This window comes from Geotrypetes seraphini, chromosome 8, assembly GCF_902459505.1.
Source record: "Geotrypetes seraphini chromosome 8, aGeoSer1.1, whole genome shotgun sequence".
NCBI lineage: Eukaryota > Metazoa > Chordata > Amphibia > Gymnophiona > Dermophiidae > Geotrypetes > Geotrypetes seraphini.
Genome location: NC_047091.1, coordinates 155,501,358 through 155,524,759, shown reverse-complemented (window position 1 = coordinate 155,524,759; position 23,402 = coordinate 155,501,358). Strand labels below are relative to the sequence as shown.

Here is a 23,402-nt window from a genome sequence, read left to right as displayed (position 1 = left end):
GTATGGGGAGGGGGGGGGGGTAAGAAGAATGTAAGCTGCTTTACATAAATCTTACCAGAACAGTTTCTTGGTTTTTACAAGGAACATATTCATATCAGATGAAATAAAGTAGCAATTTCTAATAAAAGGGCAAATGATTTTTTAAAAATAAAACATAGCTAACAAACAAGGACCTAGACAAAATTGTTTTCATAACAAGAATGCAAGTTTTTTGTGTTTTTTTTGGGGGGGAGCAAAAATACCATTACTTTCAGTCCTTAAGACATAGCCTGCAATGGATAATAATAATTATTATTATTTTGTATACCGCCATACCCAGGGAGTTCTAGGCGGTTCACAGCAGTTAGATTCAATACAAACAGTGCAGTTGATAACAAAAAAGATGAACAAAGCAATTATAAAAAGTTAACATGCTGGTTATACATCTACAATTTAAGTGAAGGGAACAAAAATACATGCATATGTACAAAAAGTACGTGCAATAAGGATATGCATAAGTACATGCAATAAGTACATGCAGCAAAATACATGCAATAGATACAATAAGTACATGCATACAATTTAAGTGAGGAGAGCGCAGCAATCTTAGAAAAGTGAGAGGGAATAGTCATGGGGAACGAATAGGGATTCGGCCTGTTGTATATGACTACCATTCTGTTAATTAGTGCAGCAATAATAAAATGTTCATATGTGTATACAAAAATGTGCAACCACTCTCAGTTATAAAGCTAACATAGCTTTTAGCAGCATAATGGCATGAGCTCAGACTGATCATACTGCAAATTCAGAGACAGAGAATTCACAATATGAATAAGTTACATGCTACAGTCAAACTCAACAACTCTAAATCACCGATTTTATCTAGAAATCAGTATAGCAGAAAATTACTAAACTAATTATAGGACATCATTGTTCCTTATCCAAATCAGTGTCTATTTATATAATAATTCTCTACCATCCTAGATGGCAATAATAGATCCTATGCTTAATCTAACACTTAGCATCACACAGCACCAAAGTTTATAACTAGGGCTTCTCATTTTAGATTTTAACTATGAAACACATCCTTAATAATTATTGGGTAAATACTGTAAATGCATCATTTCCATTGGTTGCTTTAACCACCTCCATTTACAAAACCATAACGCAGTTTTTAGCACTGGCCGTGGCGGTATTCGTAGAATTCTTATGCGCATTGGAGCTGTTACTGCCACGGCTGGTGCTAAAAACCGCACTACGGTTTTGTAAAGGGGTGGGGGGATCAATTAACTATTCTATTTTTTTAACATTTCCATGCACATTTCTCCTTGGCTCAATATAGAACCCAGAGGGAATTCCTAAAGTATACTCTCTGTACCTTTTATTCTGATCAATTTTATCGAAATGTATGTACTGCCTTTTATTGTATTTTATCGCAATTTTTACTGAAAATGTATGTATTGTTTTTCTCATGCTGTAAGCCGCTTAGAACCTCCCCGGTATGGCGGCATATAAATAAATTATTATTATTATAATCTCTGAAAAATCTCGAGAAGCAGGACCAGTGATAGCAAAAATCAATTCAATATTAGCAATCGTGTACCCTCAGTGTGGTTCAATAAGCTAGCGGGACCCTGGAATTAAACAACAAGCCGGCTGATTCTAATTATTGTCATCTCCCTAAGTTTCTATTATGGTTGAAAAGTTTCCTTTTCTTTTGTCTTTATTGTGGTTTATTCTACAAGATGCATATTTCTCAATGTCGCAACCTCACAGCAAAGATGATGGTAATAAGTATATCTTAGCTCGAGGATAAGCACATTATAGAAGCTCATAAACTATACCTCAAGTATAGTAACACCATTAACTGAAGCTCATGTATCAAAGCACCGTTATAGAAGCTAATGTAAACATCAAGTTTATTTTTGATTTGATGAATCGCTTATTTAAATTCTCTAAGCGAAATACAATTTTAATAAAAAGTATAGACATGTATGTAAGTATACTATTTAAATTTTAAAATAATGGGTAAGACCGACAGACCTACAGACGAACTAAGAACTACAAACTGCTCCGAATCGACTACCCAGTCAATAGTAGCAATGTAGAAGCTTTCAATACACAATAAACAAATGGGACTATACAGCTAGGCAAACTGAATGACCTGCACCGTCTACTTCCACCATCATGTTCAGTTTCTAGGTACCAGACCAAAAACTAGTGCCACAGTCTGCAGTCTTTTCTGAATATGCTTTGGTTAGCTTGAAGTCTCTGCTCATGCCACACTGACTAAGCCTTAGATATCTCAGGTAGCCCGAGTATCAGATGATGATAAATAAATTAACAGAAGAAGAAATGAGACCATGCAGCAAAATAAGAATAGAGGAGTGGCGGGTTGAGAGCCAGGGAAGGAAGGGTACAAATCCTACTGCTACTCTCGGTAATACAGTACTCCCCTGATATTCGCGGGGATTCCGTTCCAGTATTTGTACAATTCTGTCTTTGCTGGATGAAGTAATCCTTTTCAACTGGATTCAAATGAGGCAGCACTTTCTCTCACTGAAGATGCAACATCTTTAAAAAATTTAATAAAAACAGTTCCAAATATGAAATGATGCAAAGATTACTTCCACTATTTTCCTAAATTACACTGTTTTTATAGTTGCAACATGCTTCAAGAAAGGCACACATTAAGTGACAGTTCTCCATTTTTTCAGTCATCTTCCTTTTATCCTAAGTTTTCAGACCTATCAAAACCTGATCCAGCCCCTACTGTCAAGATGGAGGAGGCATGAAACTGAAGCACAAACATAGTAGCCAGTTCCCTGTAAAATGATCCATCACAATACTTAGCTCGGCAACTTAAATACACTCCTGACAGATACTGGAAAAATATAAGAACGTAAGATGATGAGTCAGACCAAAAGGTCCATTGAATCCAGATCCCCCAACAGTGGCTAATCTAGGTCACAAGTACCCAGCAGGATCCCAAATAGTAACAAAGCAAATGACAGCATATACAATTTCAAATTAACAAAAGAGTATGGTCCACCTAGCCTGCCCTGTAAGGTGGCTCCACTCCTACAGGTTACACACCTCTATGTAGATCATTCTTTATTATTCATACTTGGAGATAAATGGCTGCTTCTCCAAACATGACCAACAAGGGTATTAGGTTTTCCAGGAACTACCGTAATCTAAAATCCTTTTAACACTTGCTAGAAAAGTACCTTAACCACACCTAGCAACAAATTTCAGAGCTTTATTGTACAATGAATGGAAACACCCCCCCTCCCCCCACTCTCTGATAGCTCTAAATGTGTTCCATATTAATTTCATGGAATATCCCCTCATCTTAGTACTATTTGAAAGAGTACACATTCGTTCCTTGTTTATCACTCTATTCCACTCATAGCAAACCACTGAATCCAATTTCAAAAGATATTACTGCTGTAACAAAGTAGGTTCTGAGCTATGGCCTTTTAGGGCTTAAAAATACACTACAAACAGAAACAGGGAAAAAAAATATCACCACACATCTTTACTGCAATCTTGAAATTTAAGCAGAATTATTGACCACTCAGCAGGGCTACTCAAGTTCCGAGTTTCAAATGATCTGAGAGTACTCAATGCTCCTTTTGTCTGCTGTAATGCATCGATTGCAAAAGAAATATCTGATTTTTAAAAGCTGCTTCAGTTTGATTAGCACCCCTCCAGATTTACAGAGCAAGAAACCAGTTTATTTATGTCTGTACACTGTGAAAATATTCAAGAATGTGCAAAATAAGCACTACCCACTGCACTGGTGGTAAAGTTTGCTTGTATTTGTTACAAAGCTCTTTTGGGGATTCTTCCAGCTTACCTAGTCTCCCAGTTCTCTCTCAACGGTTCCAACAAGAGCACTCGCAGAACAAACCTATTCAATTACCCCTCCCTGAAATCTTACCAATACAAAAAGTTTCTAGATAGAATGCTATCATTCCAGGCAGCTTGGAAAACCCATACTTAAGGCCACTACATACGCTGACTTTAGAAAATCCCTGAAAACTCGATTGTTTAACAAATTCTAAATTCCCAACCCAAGTCATCCTTTACGGCCCTCTTCTCTACCTCGCCACCATCCAAATTCAAGATTTGAGACTATCTTATACTCTCTCTCCACCTTGTATCCCATGGGTTCATAGACAACGGCGCGAAAGACAAAAGCGCGAGCCGACAATTGAGCGCAGTGTGCGCCGCCGTGCCGCTCTAAATTACAGTTTTTAGGTGCTCCGACGGGGGGTTTTGTTGGGGAACTCCCCCAGTTTACTTAATAGACATCACGCCGGCGTTATGGGGGGTTTGGGGGGTTGTAACCCTCCACATTTTACTGTAAACTGAACTTTTTCCCTAAAAACAGGGAAAACGTGAAGTTTTCAGTAAAATGTGGGGGTTTACAACCCCCCACACCCCCCACAATGCGGCGCGATGTCTATTAAGTAAAGTGGGGGGGTTCCCCCCCACATCCCCCCGTCGGAGCACTAAAAACAGTAATTTAGAGCGGTGCGGCGGCGTGCGCTGCGCTCAATTGTCTGGGCGCGCCTTTGTCCCGGCACGCTTTTGACCTGACACCATCCCATGTACTGACAAAATGTATCTTTATCGTAAACCGCCTGTATCCCATTTACTGACAAAATGTATCTTTATTGTAAACCGCTTTGAACTTCGCGGTATATAAGAAATAAAATTATTATTATTATTAAAGAGGCGGAGACCTCAGCAAAATCTTACAAGACAAACTGAATTCTTTTTCTGTAGGTTTAAGCATATTCAGATTTGCAACTTCTTTTGCTACACAGACTGAAAGAAGCACTCAGGCCCAGATTCTGTAAACAGCGCTTAAATTGTCCAGCGCCTAGAACAGGGGTGGGGAACTCCGGTCCTCGAGGGCCGTAATCCAGTCGGGTTTTCAGGATTTCCCCAATGAATATGCAATGAAAGCAGTGCATGCAAATAGATCTCATGCATATTCATTGGGGAAATCCTGAAAACCCGACTGGATTACGGCCCTCGAGGACCGGAGGTCCCCACCCCTGGCCTAGAAAAATGATGCCAGCCGCGTGTCAATCGCACAGAATCACAGCTACCGGTGCCTAAGAGAAAAAAGCAATTTAGGTAATTTAGGCCAGGGTGTTAAAGGCCTACATTTCTGACACCTAGGTTCTTTTGAAGAATCACATCTAGTGATGCCTAAGGTTCTCTCTGCCCCTAAACATGCCTACCAGGGTAGGCGCTATGCTGTAGGTGCAATTCTTGCGCCTAACCTGGTAGGCATCTAGCAGCACCTACTTTTTTTTTTAAGGTGTTTTTAATTGGTTTTAAATGGTATGTTCCATTAGTATGCCAATTAAAGCCGATTAATGCAAATAAGTTAGGCGCCAGTAGGGGCAATCTGCCCCCTCCCCCCCCCCCACACACACACTTACGGTGCCTAATCGGTGTTTACAGAATTTGGCCCTCTGCACCTTGAGGAAAGAATCCTGGAAGATGCTCAATGGCAACTTTTATTACAAGGAGCTGCACTAAGTGAAGTGAAATGAAATGTGTTTTTCTTTCCTTTAGACCAGGGGCCGAAATCTAAAACACAGGCTATGTCGCGCGCCAAATTTTTTATTAAGATGTCTAGGGGGTCCTCTTATTAAGGTACGCTAACCGATTTAGCGCACGCTAAATGCACACCTTAAGAAAGGCTTTACCTCTCTCTTTTAGGTTCTAGTTCACGCTTGATGTCCAACACCAGCTCTGGCAGGATACACATTTCAAATCTGACATATTGTAATCACAAAACAGAAAATATATATATATTTTTTTTACCTTTTGTTGTTGGGTCATTATTCAAATCATGTTGGTCCCAGGCTCTGGGTGTCTTCTGATAACTCACTTGCCAGGGTCTCCTACTCATTTGTCATTTTCTTCTTTCTCCGTGCTAACCATCCATCTTCCATCTCTGTCCTAACATTTCCCTTCCCTCCCCCAGTCTGGCATCTATCCTTTTTTCATCTCCATCCCAGCACCTGCAGCAATGGACCCCACCATCCCCAGATCCACCATCTCTCCTTTTCTCACTACCCTGTAATCCAGCATCTCTCCCTCCTTCCCCACTACCCCAGGGTCCACCATCTCTCCCTTTCTCTTCCCAACTACCCTCCTATCCAGTACCTCTATCTCCCCCCCTCCATACCATCCCTTGTGTCCAACTTCTCTTCCTTTCTGTTCCTTCCCTCCCTCCAGCCCATTGTCCACCATCTCTCCCTCTCCTCTGTTTTAGATCCATTATTTCTTCTTCTCCCCCCACCCTCAGTTCAGCATATGCACATCCTTATGGATCCATCCTTCCCTCCCTCTGTATACTTCTACACCAGTGCCCGCAGCTACCCCCCCCCCCCACCAAAGGCCTGCATGTTTTCCCCCCTTCTTCTTCCCAGTCTCATCTTCAAGATTTGACCCACCCCTCCTTCCCTCCCTCTTTCTCGGCTTCTCGGTCTCATCTTCTAAGCAGCCTGCCAAGGATCGCCGGTTGGCTGCAGCGAACCTAGCAGGCTGCCTCGGCCTCTGCAGTACGTTCCCTCTGCCGTGGTCCCGCCCCTCCTCTGACGTACGTTACCGCGGCAGAGGGAACGTGCTGCTGAGACTGCTTAGAAGGAAGGAACGGTGGGCCAAATCTCGGGCCAAATTTAATTACCCTGCGAGCCAGAGTTTGGCACCAGGTGCGTGTGTGATTTTTTTTTCCTTTTGGTGTTTGCCTTCAAATAGCTACCTATTTTGTCTGGGTTTTTTTTAGGGGGGAGGGATCTATATTTGAAGACAAAAACCAAAAGGAAAAAAAATCCATAAATGAACTGACAAATTGGTAACTTACAAAATGTTAATTATGTCTATCACGAGTAAGTAAAACTACCTCAGAAATTGCAAATTGTGTTCTGTTGTAATTATTTTGAACAGCAGCCTCTAGATACAGTTAGAACTAACGAGCAACATTTCTCTCTCACTGTTCCATTAACACCTCAACACTGTTGTTTCCAGCTGCACTTGGTTTATAGTCCACGCTGCCCAACTCCACAGATACTGTTTGAGACTGAAAGTTTATAAAGAGACTCTAGCTGTTATGTTTGGATTCATGCCATGCTACTTTGTGGCTTTAGTGTTGACGAAAGCATCCCTATGTAGAAACACTCGCTGTGCTGATGACTGGTATTGCTATAAATGAAGCCTTGAAAATGAAATTAACTGTTTATTGTTTGTGATACACAAGCTCTGGAAAGACAAGGGTTGAACTTTACTTTGTGGCCATAGTTGCAAAACATACTGTTCAGTTTTAACTACTCTCACTATCTTTAGAACTCATGCTGATGCAGTAAAGGGTATGGCGATATAATATGCCGGAAGCTGCGCCATATTATCGCGAAAATGATGGCGCATTTAACAAACAATGGAGTTTCAGCAATAATTAGAAAGGATTCCTGAAGAAGGGGGGGTTTCTCCCCCAAAACTGAGCTCAGTAGGACCTGTTGTTGAATTCCTTTACTGGACACCGCAATACAAAGAATTTCATTTGACACCTTCCAACTAGCTCCGACTCAGCCGACATTCTAATACAGCTTGAAGAAGTTTTTACAAGATGAGTGCTTCCTGTGTTTACTTTTGATTTGTAGTTAGTTTAGCATTTCCTCACAGGGAGCACACTTTATTTTTGAGTTGGTTTCAATTCACGTTCATTCATATTTTGATTTAGTCACACAATTGTGTATTCCTATGATGGTGTGCGGCATAGGGGCTAAAATAAGCCTACTGGATGTTTGGCTATTGAAAAGTCATATACTGGTTTGTCTAATACAACTAACTTAAAAGACAAGCTAGTGTTAAATGCATCTACCCTGGGAGGTGCATCTATTATATCTTTATTTTTTTGAAACATGCATGTCGGGAGAGGAGAAGACAGCACAGGCTCACTATAAGCTTAAGTGATGGTCTGTTATTGAAAAAAATGATAGGTTTTATATATATTAAAAAAAAATACATTACTAAAAAAATGACACTTAGATATAAATAGGAGAGTGATTCATTGAATTAATAAAGGTTGGACCGACAAAGCATTAAGCAACTGGTGGTATATACCCGATTGCTGTCTGAAGGTCCATACATATAATAGATGCACCTCCAAGTAGATGCATTTAACACTAGCTTGTCTTTTAAGTTAGTTGTATTAGATAAACCAGTATATGATTTGTCAGACTGAACAACAGTGGCTTGTTGATCACATTGAATGGGCTATTGAAAAGCATTAGAACCTTTTGCCTTCGGGTCTACTGGCTCTTATAACTTATGACTACACACTGAGGATACAGTAAAATAAAAAAAAAAATTATATTTATAACTATACTTATAATTACATCTACGATTGTTTCTTTTTGATTTTGTGCTCTCCTTGTAAAGATGATTCTTTAAAGGAACTTTGAGTTCTAGTTCTTCTTGGTTCTTCTAGTTGTGTTTTTGTGAATTGAATTCTCAAGATGATGGCAGGTAAGGGGTACAAAGAGAAATGCTCTCTTTAGAAACAGAAATTGTCTTACTTGAGTGCTCCTCTTCTGGTAACATCTCTCCATCTAACATTTCTCTTAGGCAGGTTAAATAGAGTTCCATAACTCAGGTTTGGAAATCTACTTGGGCAACTTTATACTTACAGTACTTGACTACAAGTCATGTAAAGACAAGGAGTAAAGCTACTTTTTGTATCACAAGATGGTAAAAATATTATGGAGATAGTTACAGAATAATTGTAGTAGTTTGTTCATATACTTTCAATTTACTTTAATACAATGAACTCTCAATCCAACTCCATACAGAGAAGAAACCAAATGTGTCTCTGTCATCCTATTACAAATAAGGATTCCCTAACTTCATATAGCTTGACTATACTAATAGCCTAAAATTTGCTTTTAATAAAGGCCTATTTTCACTTCAATATTCGTGGTTGCAAAGTCATTTGTATTATTATAAACCCTGATCTTGATAGATTAGACTAAAGCAGTATATCGCAAACTGTGTGCCTCCTGAGATTTCAGGTGTGCCATGAGATACTGGGGAGGAGGAGAGGCACCGGGGCCAGCTGACTATCTAGCAGCAAGAGGCACATCCTGTAGGCAATCAGCGGGCGCCAGCGTCTCTCCTTCTCTCCGCACGTCTTCCCTTATGCCCCCCCCCCTCCCCACACTAGTAGCTCAGGGCCCATCTGTAGGGCCTTTGTGTATGCATCGACGTGATGTCATCGTGTCAACGTCCGCGGACACTACGTTTAGTGTGCCGCTGCTTGACAACGTTTACGAGTCACTGGACTAAAGCTATATCTAATTGGACATTCAAATTAGTCATCTTTCTCCAATAGAGAAAATTAACACATGATTAAGAAGGATCTAGTTTATCAAGGATTTTCGTCCACAGAAGCACTCTATCTGCTCCTAATGGTCTCCAGTTAAACTAATAACAAAGCTCTCAAAGCTCAATAGAGCAACTAAATACATGTTTGAATTAAGACTGCAAAATGAAATCAGTACCTAAAGTTGATGGTTTCTACATAAAGCGGAATTCTTCACTAAAGAACTTGTTCTGAAATATTTTTTATATATATATATCTTTGGTCTTATTGTCTTTCTCTACTTTACCCACAGGAAACAGTATACACCTTCTTTTATCTGTGGAAAAAGAAGGCAATTTTCAATTTATCCCCTTGTCCTCTATATATGTTGATTACTGTATTTTATTATGATGTAAACCAGTGGTCTCAAACTCGCGGCCCGGGGGCCACATGCGGCCCGCCAGGTCCTATTTTAAGGCCCTTGGTATATTTATCATAATCACAAAAGTAAAATAAAACCGTTTTGATCATATGTCTCTTTACTTATAAATTGCAATATTATTATTAAGACTTAGCCAAAAGGAAAGATTTATAAACTATAAAGAGTTTTACCTCATGCAAAATTGTCATTTCTTTAATAAGAAGAAATTAACTATTTTTTCTGCGGCCCTCCAAGTACCTACAAATCCAAAATGTGGCCCTGCAAAGGGCTTGAGTTTGAGACCACTGATGTAAACCATTTAGAATTTTCATTGTAAGATAAAACAGAGCCCTAATTTCCCTACTGCTCTCCATTGTCTCCCGCCAATGTTTCTGTTTTGGGGAATTGTGAAGACAGAGATTTGCAATAAAATATCAAAATTTTAAGGGCCTGCTCTTTGGACAGGTAAACAAAAGAGTGTCACTTACTGCTACATGATATAGACCAGTGTTCTTCAACCACCGGTCCAAAGAAATTTCCTGCCGGTCCACAGAGCCAGCACATACATCAGGCCCAAAACAGTGTTCTTCAACCGCCGGTCCACAGTGCAATCAATGCGGCGTTATCTTCCAGCCAGCTCCCTCTTTCTAACTGATTCAGTGCACAAAGCCACGGGCAGTGGCTCCTACAGGCATCCTGCGCCTGAACCGGAAGCCTTCTCTCTGACGTTGCAACGTCAGAGGGAAGGCTTCCAGATGAGGCACGGGACGTACAAGGTGCAATTAGTACTATTATGGGGGCGGGGTCTGGGGTGGATTCGGTAGAGATGGAAGAGGTCTGGCCCATGACTTAGCCCAGTGTTCTTCAACCGCCGGTCCACAGAATAATTCTTTTATTTCTGCCGGTCCATAGGTGTAAAAAGGTTGAAAAACACTGATACAGACCACTGTTTCTCAACTCAGGAGATCCACAATGAATATGCCATTCCAGCCAATCAAGATGACTTATTCAGTGCAATCATTGTGGTGTTTTAGTTCCAAGGCACACCATTTGGAGGCTTAAGGCTTGCCCCATCTGTCTTCAGATTGCTAGTATTAAAGAGGAGCTCTGGAAACTGAAGCAGGAATTGGAGACAATTAGAGCAGCTTCCATTACTCCACAGAATCATGCCAACTTATCACCACTGCTTCAAAGAATAAAACAACCCAAGAATAAATGGCTCACAGCAGGCTCAACTGCAACCTGTGACACAGAAACATCCATCACCACAATTATTACACCTAAGAAATTCCTTTGCTGCATTAGAGCATTGCAATGATCAAGAAAAAAGAATTGAGGTGAACAAGTGAAGGTAACTCAAGATGAAAAGCACACCCAAGGCACAAATAAAAAGGCCAAAAACAGAAAACTATTGCTGCTAGGGGATTCCATCATCAGAGGAATTAACCTTGGCACACAGGTCAAGGAGCCCAATATAGTGAAATGCCTTCCAGGATTCTCAGCCACCAGGAATACCAGGCAAATACTAAATATAATTAGGGAAAAAAACTAAGAATTCTAACACTGATATTATTATCCACCTGGGAACAAATTACCTGGCCAACAACTCCCCCCACCTTCAGCACAGAAAGCTTTTCAGGGGCTGGGAGAGGGCCTAAAACCTTTTGTAAAGACTGTAGCTTTTTCAGAAGTATTGCCTACTTATGGAAAGGGAGATTAGAGTACAAAATACAAAGAACTTCAATAGGTGGCTCAAAGCCTGGTGTCATCAAGAAGGCTTTATGTTTTATTAACATTTGATATACCGCTTAAGCATATTACAGATCTAAGCGGTTTACAATAAAATAATGCAGTGTCGAACGTGAACTGTAAGAGTGGTACCTTGGATTACGAGCATAATCCGTTCCAGGAGCATGCTCGTAATACAAAATGCTCGTTTATCAAAGCGATTTCCCCATAGGAAATAATGGAAACTCGCTTTGATAGGTTCCCACCCCCCCACCCCCGAGGCCAGCAGCGCTGCTCCCCCCCCCCACGAGAACTGGCATTGCTCCCCCCAAAGGCCACCCCGCGAACTGGCACCCTCCCCCCCGCGATCCGCAACCCCCCACCGCCATCGGGCACCCCCCCTGCCGCGACCTGAGGTCCCCCCAACCCACCCGAACCATCTTCTTACTTTTCTGTAGCCTCCGCAGTGGCACCGGCATCAGCATGTCCTGTGCGTGCCGGTGCCTGAAGATCTGCTTCCTGTGCTGGGCCTGAGAGTTCACGTTCGACGTGAACTCTCAGGCCCAGCACAGGAAGCAGATCTTCAGGGACCGGCATCACGCACAGGACATGCTGGTGCCAGTGCCGCTGCGGAGACTACAGAAAAGTAAGAAGAGGGTTCGGGTGGGTTGGGGGGACCTCAGGTCGCGGCGGGGGTGCCCGATGGCGGCCGGGGGGGGGGGGTGCCGGATCGCGGGGGGGGAGGGTGCCGGTTCGCAGGGGGGGTGCTCGCAAATCGAAGCGCGCTCGGTTTCTGAGGTGCCGATTTTGCAAATGTTTTGCTCGTCTTGCAAAACACTCGCTAACCGGTGCACTCGTAAACCGAGGTACCACTGTACTTAGAACTTCCCTATCTGTCTCGAAGGCTCATAATCTAGCTAAACTACCTGAGTAAACAATTATTAAAATAGAAAAGATATAACAAAATTCCAAGAATTGTGAGGGAAAGGTACAATTCAAATAATAAATAAAAAGATAAAATAAATAAAAAGAATAAAATTAAAATATACAAATAAGTTAAGAGATTGGAGATTGAGCAAAATAAATTCCAATCTGGTGATCCATCCCAGGATACTGAGGGAGCTCAGAGAGGTTCTGGCGGGCCCTCTTAAAGATCTGTTCAATAAATCCTTGGAGACAGGAGAGGTTCCATGGGATTGGAGAAGAGTAGATGTGGTCCCTCTTCACAAAAGTGGCTGCATAGATGAAGCGGGAAACTACAGGCCGGTAAGCATTGCTGAAGGAAAGGATAGCGAGTTTCCTAGAATCTAATGGGTTACAAGATCTGAGGCAACATGAGCTGATTCTGTTCAATATGTTTGTGAATGACATAACCGAAGGGTTAGGTTTGCCTTTTTACAGATGATACCAAGATCTGTAACAGGGTGGACACTCCGGAGGGAGTGGAAAACATGAAAAAGGAAAAAGGATCTGCAAAAGTTAGAAGAATGGTCTAAAGTCTGGCAATTAAAATTTATTTATTTAATTCTCTTTCTATCCCATTCTCCCTAAAGAGCTCAGAACAGGTTACAAGTTAAACATACATACTGTAATATACAGAACATACTAGGGATCTAAAATCAATACAAATAAAATGCTGTTTACAGGTTAGATTTGCCATAGTTATAGTCCAAGATTTTTCAATACAAGTTTTTATCCTAATGCGATACATACCAACAATCTAGTACCAATATACATTTCTTTGTAATCCAACGGTCGTGAGAGTTAGGTGAAGAGATATGTTTTTATTGCTTTTCTAAAGTTGAGGAATCCTTCAAAGGATCTGATCTGTGGGGCAGTCAATTCCAGTGGCTTGGTATGCAGTGGGAGTAGGAACGTCGTTTGGCGGTTTGCAGTTCAAGGGCATGGCCAGGGGGCGTTGAGGCATATTTCGTCCTGGGAGCGGAAGGACCTGTTCGGTACATATAGGAAGCTTGGTCATCACATAGCCCGACACCACGTCGTACAAGGATTTGAACATGAGCATCAGGCCCTTGAAGACACAATGTTTGACTACGGGCAGCCAGTGAGCCCAAGATCTAATCTAATCTTCAGTTTATAAACTGGATCATCTCCCGAAGGAGCTCAACTCGGTTCACAATTGATTAAAATTAGAATGACATAAAAGTAGCCTAAGAGAGAGAGAGGGTCACTGGCACGGAGGTTTTTTAGAAGTCTGATTGCCACGTTTTGTACATGCTGGAACTGTTTTATGTTCTTCACTGTGAGACCATTAAATAGCACGTTGCAGTAATCTATGGAGAGGACTAAGACATAGAGTAGTTGGGTGAAGTCAGGCTCAGAAAATTAGTTCCTTATTTTTCAGACTTGTCGCAGGTAGTAAAATAATGAAGACACAACCTGAGAGATATGTTTGGATAAGCTGGAATCAAGGAGTATTCCTAGTCTGCGTGCTTGGTCTTTTACTGTTATGGTAGTCGAGTCCCAGTGTAGTGAGGGATGGGTATAGTTGCAGTGTTCTTTGCAGATCTAAAGTAGCTCCGTTTTGGAGGTGTTTAGTTGCAATTTGTTGACGGACATCCAGTTCTTGATTTCCGAGAGGCAGTTTAGGAGTTTCATGATTTGAGTGTCATGGGTTTCTCCTAACGGTAAGTATAGTTGGAAGCCATCCGAAAAGGAGTGAATCTGTATTTGGTATTTGTGAGCTATGTCTAGGACAGGTCAGATGTAGAGATTGAATAACAAGGGGGATAGTAGAGCCCCTGCAGAACACCGTATTTGATCGGTTTTGGTTTCGATAGCGCATCATTGAGCAGGAGTGTGTGGCGCAGTGGTTGGAGCTACAGCCTCGGCACCTGGGGTTGTGGGTTCAAACCCCGCGCTGCTCCTTGTGACCCTGGGCAAGTCACTCAGTCCTCCATAGCCTCAGGTACGTTAGACAGATTGTGAGCCCACCAGGACAGGTAGGGAAACATACTTGAGTACCTGATTGTAAAACCGCTTAGATAATCTTGATAGGCGGTATATAAAAACCTAATAAATTTGAAACTTGAAAACTTGGATCTATTATTCAGGAAGGACATGAACCATCGTAATGCAGTGTCTCAGATTCTAATTTTAGAGACCCGCGCTATGAGGATTCCATGTTCTTCATGGGCCCTCACTGGCCCTCTGGATCTTCATATGGGTCCTCTCTGACCCTCATTGGCACTCCGGTCATCAGGCAGCTCCTAGTGCCATTACCAGTCTCTCTGCCAGTTGCTCCCAGACCGTCGGTCAATGGTCTCCAGGTCTACTATCCCATAACCACAGCTAAGAAACTAGATTTGATGCAGTCTATCCAATGCAATTTTATGAATCAGTGCCTCAAATAACTCCAGGAACAGGTGAAAAGCCAAGGCACCAGAATTTTTTTTTTGCTGGCCTGTGTAATTTTATAAAATGTAAATAATGTTTCTCTTTCAATGCTTCATAATACTGTTTCATAATACCTCCTATGTTAAAAACTGTGGTAAGGTTAGCCTTTTCTATAGAAGTTCAGAAATGGATATCTTTGTTTCTTTTCTTACATATGCTAAACAGAAGCTGCTTTAAACAATATAAGTTGGAATTATATTGCAGTTAAGATTCAGGAAAAGCATTCAATACAGTATTTTGACTACACTACAAACAATCCTTTGACTTATGCAGGCAGTAAGAACAATGACTTTGGTCCATCATGTCAAAGCATGGTCAAAGAGCAAGCTGGAATTTTTACAACCAAATATTTCAAATTACTATGAATGAACCTGGAGCTAGAAGACAGAGAAGCTGAATCTAAAAAAAACAACTCCGAGAAAAAAAAAAATCTTGGAAATAAACACTTGAGAGTGGGTTTTTTTCATTTGTGATAAAGAACATATGGACCCTTGGGAGTGTGTGGTGCAGAGGTTAGTGCTACAGCCTTGGCACCCTGAGGTTGTGGGTTCAAATCCCACACTGCTCCTTGTGAACCTGGGCAAGTCACTTAATCCCCATTGCCCCAGGTACATTAGATAGAGTGGGAGTCCACCGGGACAATTAGAGAAAAATGCTTCAGTACCTGAATAATTTGTAATCCGCATAGAATTGTAGGATATGTGCCCCCACTTGGAATACTGCGTCAAGCACAGGTCACCATACATGAAGAAGGACACAGTACTACTCGAAAGGGTCCAGAGAAGAGCAATTAAAATGGTTAAGGGGCTGGAGAAGTTGCCATACTGCGAGAGGTTAGAGAAACTAGGTCTCTTCTCCCTTGAAAAGAGGCAACTGAGAGAGGACATGATTGAAACATTCAAGATAATGAAGGGAATAGACTTAGCAGATAAAGACAGGTTGTTCACCCTCTCCAGGGTAGGGAGAACGAGAGGGCAACAAAGAGTGGTTGAAAACTGGAATGCTCTTCCGGAGGCTGTTATAGGGTAAAACACTCTCCAGGGATTCAAGACAAAGTTAGACAAGTTCCTGCTGAACCGGAACGTATGCAGGTAGGGCTGGTCTCAGTTAGGGCACTGGTCTTTGACCTTGGGACCGCCGCGAGAGCGGACTGCTGGTCTGACCTAGCAGTGGCAGTTCTATGTTCTTATATAAATTATAAAAAAGAAAATAAAAAAATATAGAGCATGACTATGGTAAGATCACATTGGCATGCCGATAAACACACAAATAACATGCACTGTCATGCCATATCAGGGGGTGGAAACTGGGCAGGTTATGGGTGTGAATAGCACATTCCTGACGCATGGTACTTATTACTTGTGCTGTTGGTGCAAGTACACAGACTGTCTCCTTGTCCAAGTAATCATAAGGCACAATAAAGAACTGGAGAGGACCTGCTGGGCACACCTCCAATAGTTACCACAAAGTCTTTGGAGTTATTGCACTTTAATAAAAGGACCCAGAAATGATCAAGACAGGTAACAAGAAAATACTTTTCAACAATTCAGCTGACAAGAGCTAGACCAGACTGATATTCATATTACTATAACTACTACTATAACTATAAGTACAAAAAAAAGAACACTTAAACAGAACTCTATAAAAACAATATGCAACCAAGAAATTCAATATATTGCAATATATACATATATGTTTCTGTAAAAATGATCTATAAAGATTCATTTCACTAAGCTTCTTCTGATTTCAATGGAGGGGAGGGGGAAATGTGTTTTTAAGTCAGACCCTAAGTATGGAAATCATCATGTACTGTTATTAATTTTGAGAAATTAGAAGACAACAGTTTTGTGTGTTCGTTACTAAACAACAAATCACAATAAAACTTAAAACAGATTTGTATCTTAGTATAAACACAATTATCGGCATACCTTTTAGCACACACTAAGGGCTCCTTTTACTAAAGGTGCACTAGTGTTTTTAACGCACGCAGGAAATTACCGCACGCTACGCTTCTAGAACTAACGCCAGCTCAATGCTGGTGTTAAGGTCTAGCGCGCATCCTATTCCGTGCGTTAAAGCCCTAGCGTACCTTAGTAAAAGGAGCCCTAAAAAGTAGACTTTATCAATATGACAACTCTTCAGAAATGGAACAATCTAACAGCCTGCTTTTAAATTGTCTACCTACTATGCTGGATTTTTATTTTGGGTTTTTTTTTTTGTTTTTTTTTAAGAGAGAAGGGAGTACCAATAGCAATTACTAATCCCCAAATCGTATGAAGACGTATTGCAGCATGCCTTCACCACTAATGCAAATATTAAGTCACCTCCTTCACATCAGTCTAATTCCAAAGAACTGTCTATCTAACTGACCAATGCATAAAACATTTCTTTTAGGGCTTCAGATATGCCAATCGTTGTTCGCTATTATTTTTGCGATACAACCAAACATTTTTTAATATTTGGCTATTAAAAAATGTTTGGTTGTATCGCAAAAATAATAGCGAACAACGATTGGCATATCTGAAGCCCTAAAAGAAATGTTTTATGCATTGGTCAGTTAGATAGACAGTTCACCACTAATGCAGCATGTAAAAAAGCTACCAGGTTTTGTCATATAGCACCAATGCATGACAAAGAAAGAGCTTCTCACCAATTCCCTGCAGAAGCGTTTCTAACAGCTTTGTGCCGGGTGAGGTGGCACATTTGGCTGGCTGTCACCTCACTGAGCAGCCCAAGGTCTCTTCAGTTCCGAAATATCACAGGGAGACAAAACCGAGGCGGGGGTGGGGCGACAACACCTGACAGGTCACTAGCAGCGTGCAACGAGCCCCAGAGACGGTTCACCTCCACTGGGCTCCCTAATCCCCGCCTGCGCCCAAGCAGCCGCCGCCGCCGTCACCACCGGGAGGTTTTCAAGGCCGATCGCGGCCACCGCCCGCTTCCACCTTAGCGGGTTACCTCGGCGAAGGAAGCAAAGAGCTCGTCTCGTCACCCGCTGCCGCTTACCGTATCTCGTGTCTGAACTGCGTTCTCTTGACAGTGAGGACATCAGGGCGGGCGCACACCGGCGGCAGCAGCAGCAGCACACTCTTCCCCTTCCTCCCTGTCCGCCGCCGCCGCAAGCTCTGATGGTGACGGAGGCCGCCGCCGCCGCGTGACGTCACCGCGCAGCTGCGCGTTCGTTCGCCCTGTCCTCCTCTTTGCGCCGGCTTCTTTGTGTGCCGGCGCTGCAGCAGGCTTCTGTAGTATTTCTGGCCACAGGATCCAACTTTTCCACAAATTAAGATTGCGTGTGTTACTAAACCAAATGGAACTTACGTCTACTTGGAAACAGGAACTGCTTAGCACCCACAGAGCTGGCGTCTATGTCCCTGACACTACTGCAGATGATTTGTGCTCCTGGGATGGGATTCTGGTGTTACAGCTCAAGGCCAGGTACAGCGGGCATTACCCCGTCTCTGGCCAATGGTCGTCAAGAGGAGATGCCTTGTTTTTTTAAATAAAGCCTGTTTCAGGAGGTTGTGGAGTGGGACCTTTAGGCAGTCTTTAAAGTCACTCTTTGCAGTCAAGTGCATCCTTCGAGTCTGCTATATTTCTCAGATTCCATGTTCATAGGCAATGCCTGCCCATTTGTCTAATAAACTTTGCCAAGGAAAGACTTTCTGGGGCAACCTGTGGTGTCAATCTGGTGGTGTGCTGTATGAATCTTCCGCTGACAGACCTGGAAGAGCAAATGGATAAATCTGAGTCATAGCTCTAGGCACCCAAACCTGGAGATTCAGATCTTATAGGTGAACGTCGAGTTAAACGATGAACTCCATTCCCTCACTGTGAATGCACATCTATGATGAACACAGGTCTATGCTGCATTGGTGGCCACCAGTGTTGTACTTCCGCATCATGCACCACTGGACAGTGATGATGTGCCTCATCCTCATTCACCAATAGACAGCAGTGACATGCTTTATCGTGCATTGAGGCTGAATGCATCTGACGTGCAATGTCATGCATCGATAATGAACGTCCATGACATTGATGCACAATGCTCAGACTGAGCCGAGGCTTGGAATGTCGAGGCAGAAATTTGCACAGTATGCACCTGCAGCAGCCCAGCTAGTGTTCCTTCCTTGAAAGTTCTCTGAACTGATTGTGCAATGATGGTACCAATACTTACAAAACTACCATGGGTACGAGCTGTATCAAGTATTGAAGCAATTGTGACTCTGGGCACTCTTCATAGGTGATTCAGTCTCAGTATGTTAACACTTAAGAGTGCTTAGATGGTGAAGGCTGTATGGACATAGACCTAGAGGGAGAAATATGTTTGGTTTTTAGCTTTTTTTCACCAGATTCCCCTGAGGTAGGCAGCACCAAAGAACCAGATTTTATATGCTTTGCATCAGCATCTGAATTTTCAGACATTATTGATGTTAGCCACATTGATTCTATGTAGAAAATTGCAGGAAAGAAGAATCTGTATTATATGGCATGTCCCCAAAGGTGACTCAAAAAATTTCCTGTATCTCTACTTTCTAGCTTTAAGCAACCTCTTCCGCAAATTAGAGCAGAGCACGCAAGAAATGCCCTGGTGTTTAGGACCTAGGCATTAGACACAGCAGTCGTGTGGGTCCATACCTGGAATGTTCCTTTGACACTAGATGCACCATTTGAACCTGCTTAAAATCTTGGCTATGGACGGGAAACCTGCTGACAAAGTCAAAAGACAATGGTTAGGAGAGGCAGAGTAAAAGAGAACTGAAAAAAGGGTGATGTTCCCCACTTTAGAACAGGTTGAAAAAAGGGCCAGTAGGCCCAAAATAAAAGTTAGTAAAAAAGTTTAGTATCAAACAAAAGGGATAAGAAAATTAAAAATTATGACTAAAAGATGGGAAGGCACAAAAAGTATACATATAATATGCTTATAAAAAAGGTGCCCTTAGAGAAACTGAGCATCTTCTCTGCTCCACGGGAAAGAAAGAACTGATGGTCCCATGCACGGTATGGGCAGTTCCAAATTTTTTCACTTTAAAAGTGACAGTACACTTTTGCACTATCTGTACTGGGGTTCCGTGGATTATGTCACCCTCATGTGAGAATATACTACCTGCTTGTCCTGGAATAAAGAAACCTATACCATTCATGAGGGTTCTGTGCACATGAAGGATACAGAAAGGGATTCACAACCACAGCTGTGTCCTGCACAGCTGGTACTGGCCACAAGATACAGAAAGGGGTTCACTGCATGTGTACAGTATAAGAAAATAAATAGTAATAAAGGCATTATTTCTCTAACACACAAACAGGATTTTAACGCACTCAGGGTCCAATGCTGAAAAGCTTTCCATGTTGGTAAGACTCATTAAATAAGTCTTACTGGCATGCAAGTTCTCCACCCGACGCTCATAAGGGTTCTCAGGGGCTGTTACTGTATTTTTTACCATGTTATTGGAATGTTGTACAGCCTGCCCTCAATACCATTCACTACCAAATCTGAAGAAACATCAAAGGGTTAGTCAGCATGAGTTAATGCCGCTGTATTTTTTTTCCCCCGTGACACTGAAGAACTGCAATGTTAAAAGGCAGAATGGAATTAACTGGACCTGCTGTTCTGGACATATGTATTAGAATCACAAAGACTATATATATATTTTTTTTTATCACTCTTTTAAAGGAATTCACTCAAGGCATAAAAGAAACTTTTGAGATTAACATTTATGGACAGATGTATGCTGGCAATTTCCTTTTCTTCAGATATGCGTATACTGAAGCAACCCATTAACACAGAACCTTTGTGGGTATTTATCCAGCAGGCTTTACCTGCTTTATTTTTTTTTTTTCCCATTATTTTTTATTTTCAAATTTTACATAAAGTGTACAAAATATTAAAATACAATTGATAAATACATAGTATCACTTTTATATCTAATACATTATATATCAAATTTGATTTTCCCCCTTTCCCTCCCCCCACCCTTTTATTACTTTAATATAAATATTTTTAATTTTCAAATTTTACATAAAATGTGCAAAATATTAAATTACAATTAATAAATACACAATATCATTTTTATCTAATAGATCATATTTTAAATATATTTATATCCCCTTTCCCTCCCCCCACCCTTTTATTATTTTTTCATTCATACATATTGTATAACATATTATAACATATTATGTAAATATTATTTTCATTATCCCCCCTCTATGTGCGTCATAAAAAAGATACTTAAAAGAAGAAGAGAAATCTTAATATTTATTCATTGCAGTATTTTGTCAATGGCCCCCATATTTTTATGAATTTGGTATATGTCCCTCTTTGTATTGCTATTGTTCTTTCCATTTTAAATATGTGACATATTGTATTCCACCAAAATGTATAATTTAGGTTATTATAGTTCTTCCAATTATTGGTTATATGTTGAATGGCAACCCCAGTCATTATTAATAAAAGTTTGTTATTTTCTGGTGAAATTTGACTTTTTTTTCTCATCATCATTCCAAATAATATTGTATCATATAATATTGCAATATGATTTTCCATCAATTTATTAATTTGTGGCCAAATTGAATTCCAAAAAGTTTTAATATAGGGACAATGATACAATAGATGATCTAATGTCCCTGGTTCTAGATTACAGTGCCAGCATTTATTGGACTTAGAACTGTCTAATTTTTGCAAACGTGTAGGGGTCCAAAAAGCTCTATGTAATAAAAAGAACCAAGTTTGTCTCATAGATGCTGACACTGTACATCCCATTCTCCAAGACCAAATTAGTGGCCATTGAGATGCATTAATCTGATGTCCAATCTCAATGCTCCAAATATCTCTTAGACCATTTTTTGGTTTTTTATTCAAATATCCAGATATTAATTTATACCACAGTGCGGCTTGATGTCCTTGGAAGTCTGCTTGAAAACATAAGAACTTTAAACTATATTGATTATTTAATGTTTTCCATTCAGGGAACCCAACTTGAATGGCCTGCTTCAATTGCAACCATTTAAAACTTTGTGTTTTATTAAGACCAAATCTATGTTGCAATTGTGAAAAATCCAGCAGTTTACCTTCTGAAATAACATCGTCTAGAGATCTAATGCCTGCAATAATCCAGTTCTTCCAAAGGATTTGAGCTCCGCCTATTTTGATCTTGGAGTTTATCCATATAGATTGATTAGTTGATTTATTTATTGGGATAGGTGTTAATTTATCAATAAACCTCAATGTTTTCCAAGTATCTATTAATATTTTATTTTCTCTGTATCTTCTAGGTATGTTAATACTTGGCAAATGAACTAAATTTAGGGGAAACATAAGGCGCCATTCCAAATATAACCAATCCGGTGCATTATCCATAAGTTCTGGGAGGATCCAATACATACCCTGACGTAGAATATAGGCTTGATGGTACCTATAGAAATTTGGAAAATTTACCCCTCCCTCTTTAATTGATTTTTGCAAAGTTACTAAAGCTATTCTAGATGTTTTACCAAGCCAAAGAAATTTTATTAAAATACTATTAAGTTTTTTATAAAAGGACCCCTGAAAATAAATAGGTATCATACTCATTTGGTAGCAAACCACAGGTAATATCATCATTTTAATAGTTTGAACTCTTCCCCACCAAGAAATATGTAATGGGTTCCATTGTTCACATAACTCCGTAACTTTTTTTAATACATATTTTTCATTCTCTTTTACTGTATCTTCAATTGTATTTTTAACTTGAATGCCAAGATATTTAAATCCTTCTTCTTTCCATATAAATGGAAAAGTATCAAATAATCCTTTTACACAATGAACATTCAAGGGTATAATTTCAGATTTATTCCAATTAATTTTATAACCTGAAAATTTGCCAAACTTATCAATTAATTCCAATAAAGAAGATAAGGTAGACTCTGGATTTCTCAAATAAAGTAAAATATCGTCAGCATAAGCCGAAATTTTATATTCCATATCTGAATATGGAATACCTTGTATCTCCCTCGTTTGCTGTATTGCTAACAATAAGGGTTCTAATACAACATCAAATAACAAAGGAGATAAAGGACAACCTTGTCTAACTCCCCTCTGCAATTGAAAACCATCAGAAATCTTATTATTTATATTTAGTCTTGCAATCGGGAAGCTATACAATGTTTTTACCATTTGTATAAATCCAGAACCTATACCAAACCATTCTAAAGCTTGATACATAAAATTCCATTCTACCCTGTCAAATGCTTTCTCAGCATCTAATGAAACTGTAAAAGCCGGTTCATCCATTTTTTTTGATAAGTTTAACATGTGAAACAATAATCTAGAGTTATTAGAGGAATGTCTTTTAGCAACGAAACCCGTTTGATGCATATCTATAATATGTGGGAGAGCTTTGGCTAGTCTCAAAGCCAAAATTTTCGCCAAGAGTTTATTATCAACATTTATCAAAGATATAGGCCTGTAGTTTGAAACCAAAGTAGGATCTT

At 40.5% G+C, this 23,402-nt stretch overlaps 1 protein-coding gene across 7 annotated transcripts in view; it reads right to left on the bottom strand.

The window, feature by feature from the left end:
- The window catches only part of CLIP1 (CAP-Gly domain containing linker protein 1), a 188,891-nt gene extending 169,715 nt beyond the window's left edge, over positions 1-19,176 (bottom strand). For 2 of the 7 annotated variants that reach the window (XM_033954228.1, XM_033954230.1), the window contains exon 1: positions 17,943-19,176. The gene's annotated coding sequence lies outside the window, so the exon portion shown is untranslated. Of the gene's footprint in view, positions 1-17,586; positions 17,845-17,942 lie in introns of those variants that run through there. The other 5 variants (XM_033954231.1, XM_033954232.1, XM_033954233.1 and 2 more) reach the window with 5 other exon arrangements.
- Between the last annotated feature and the right edge of the window lie 4,226 nt (positions 19,177-23,402).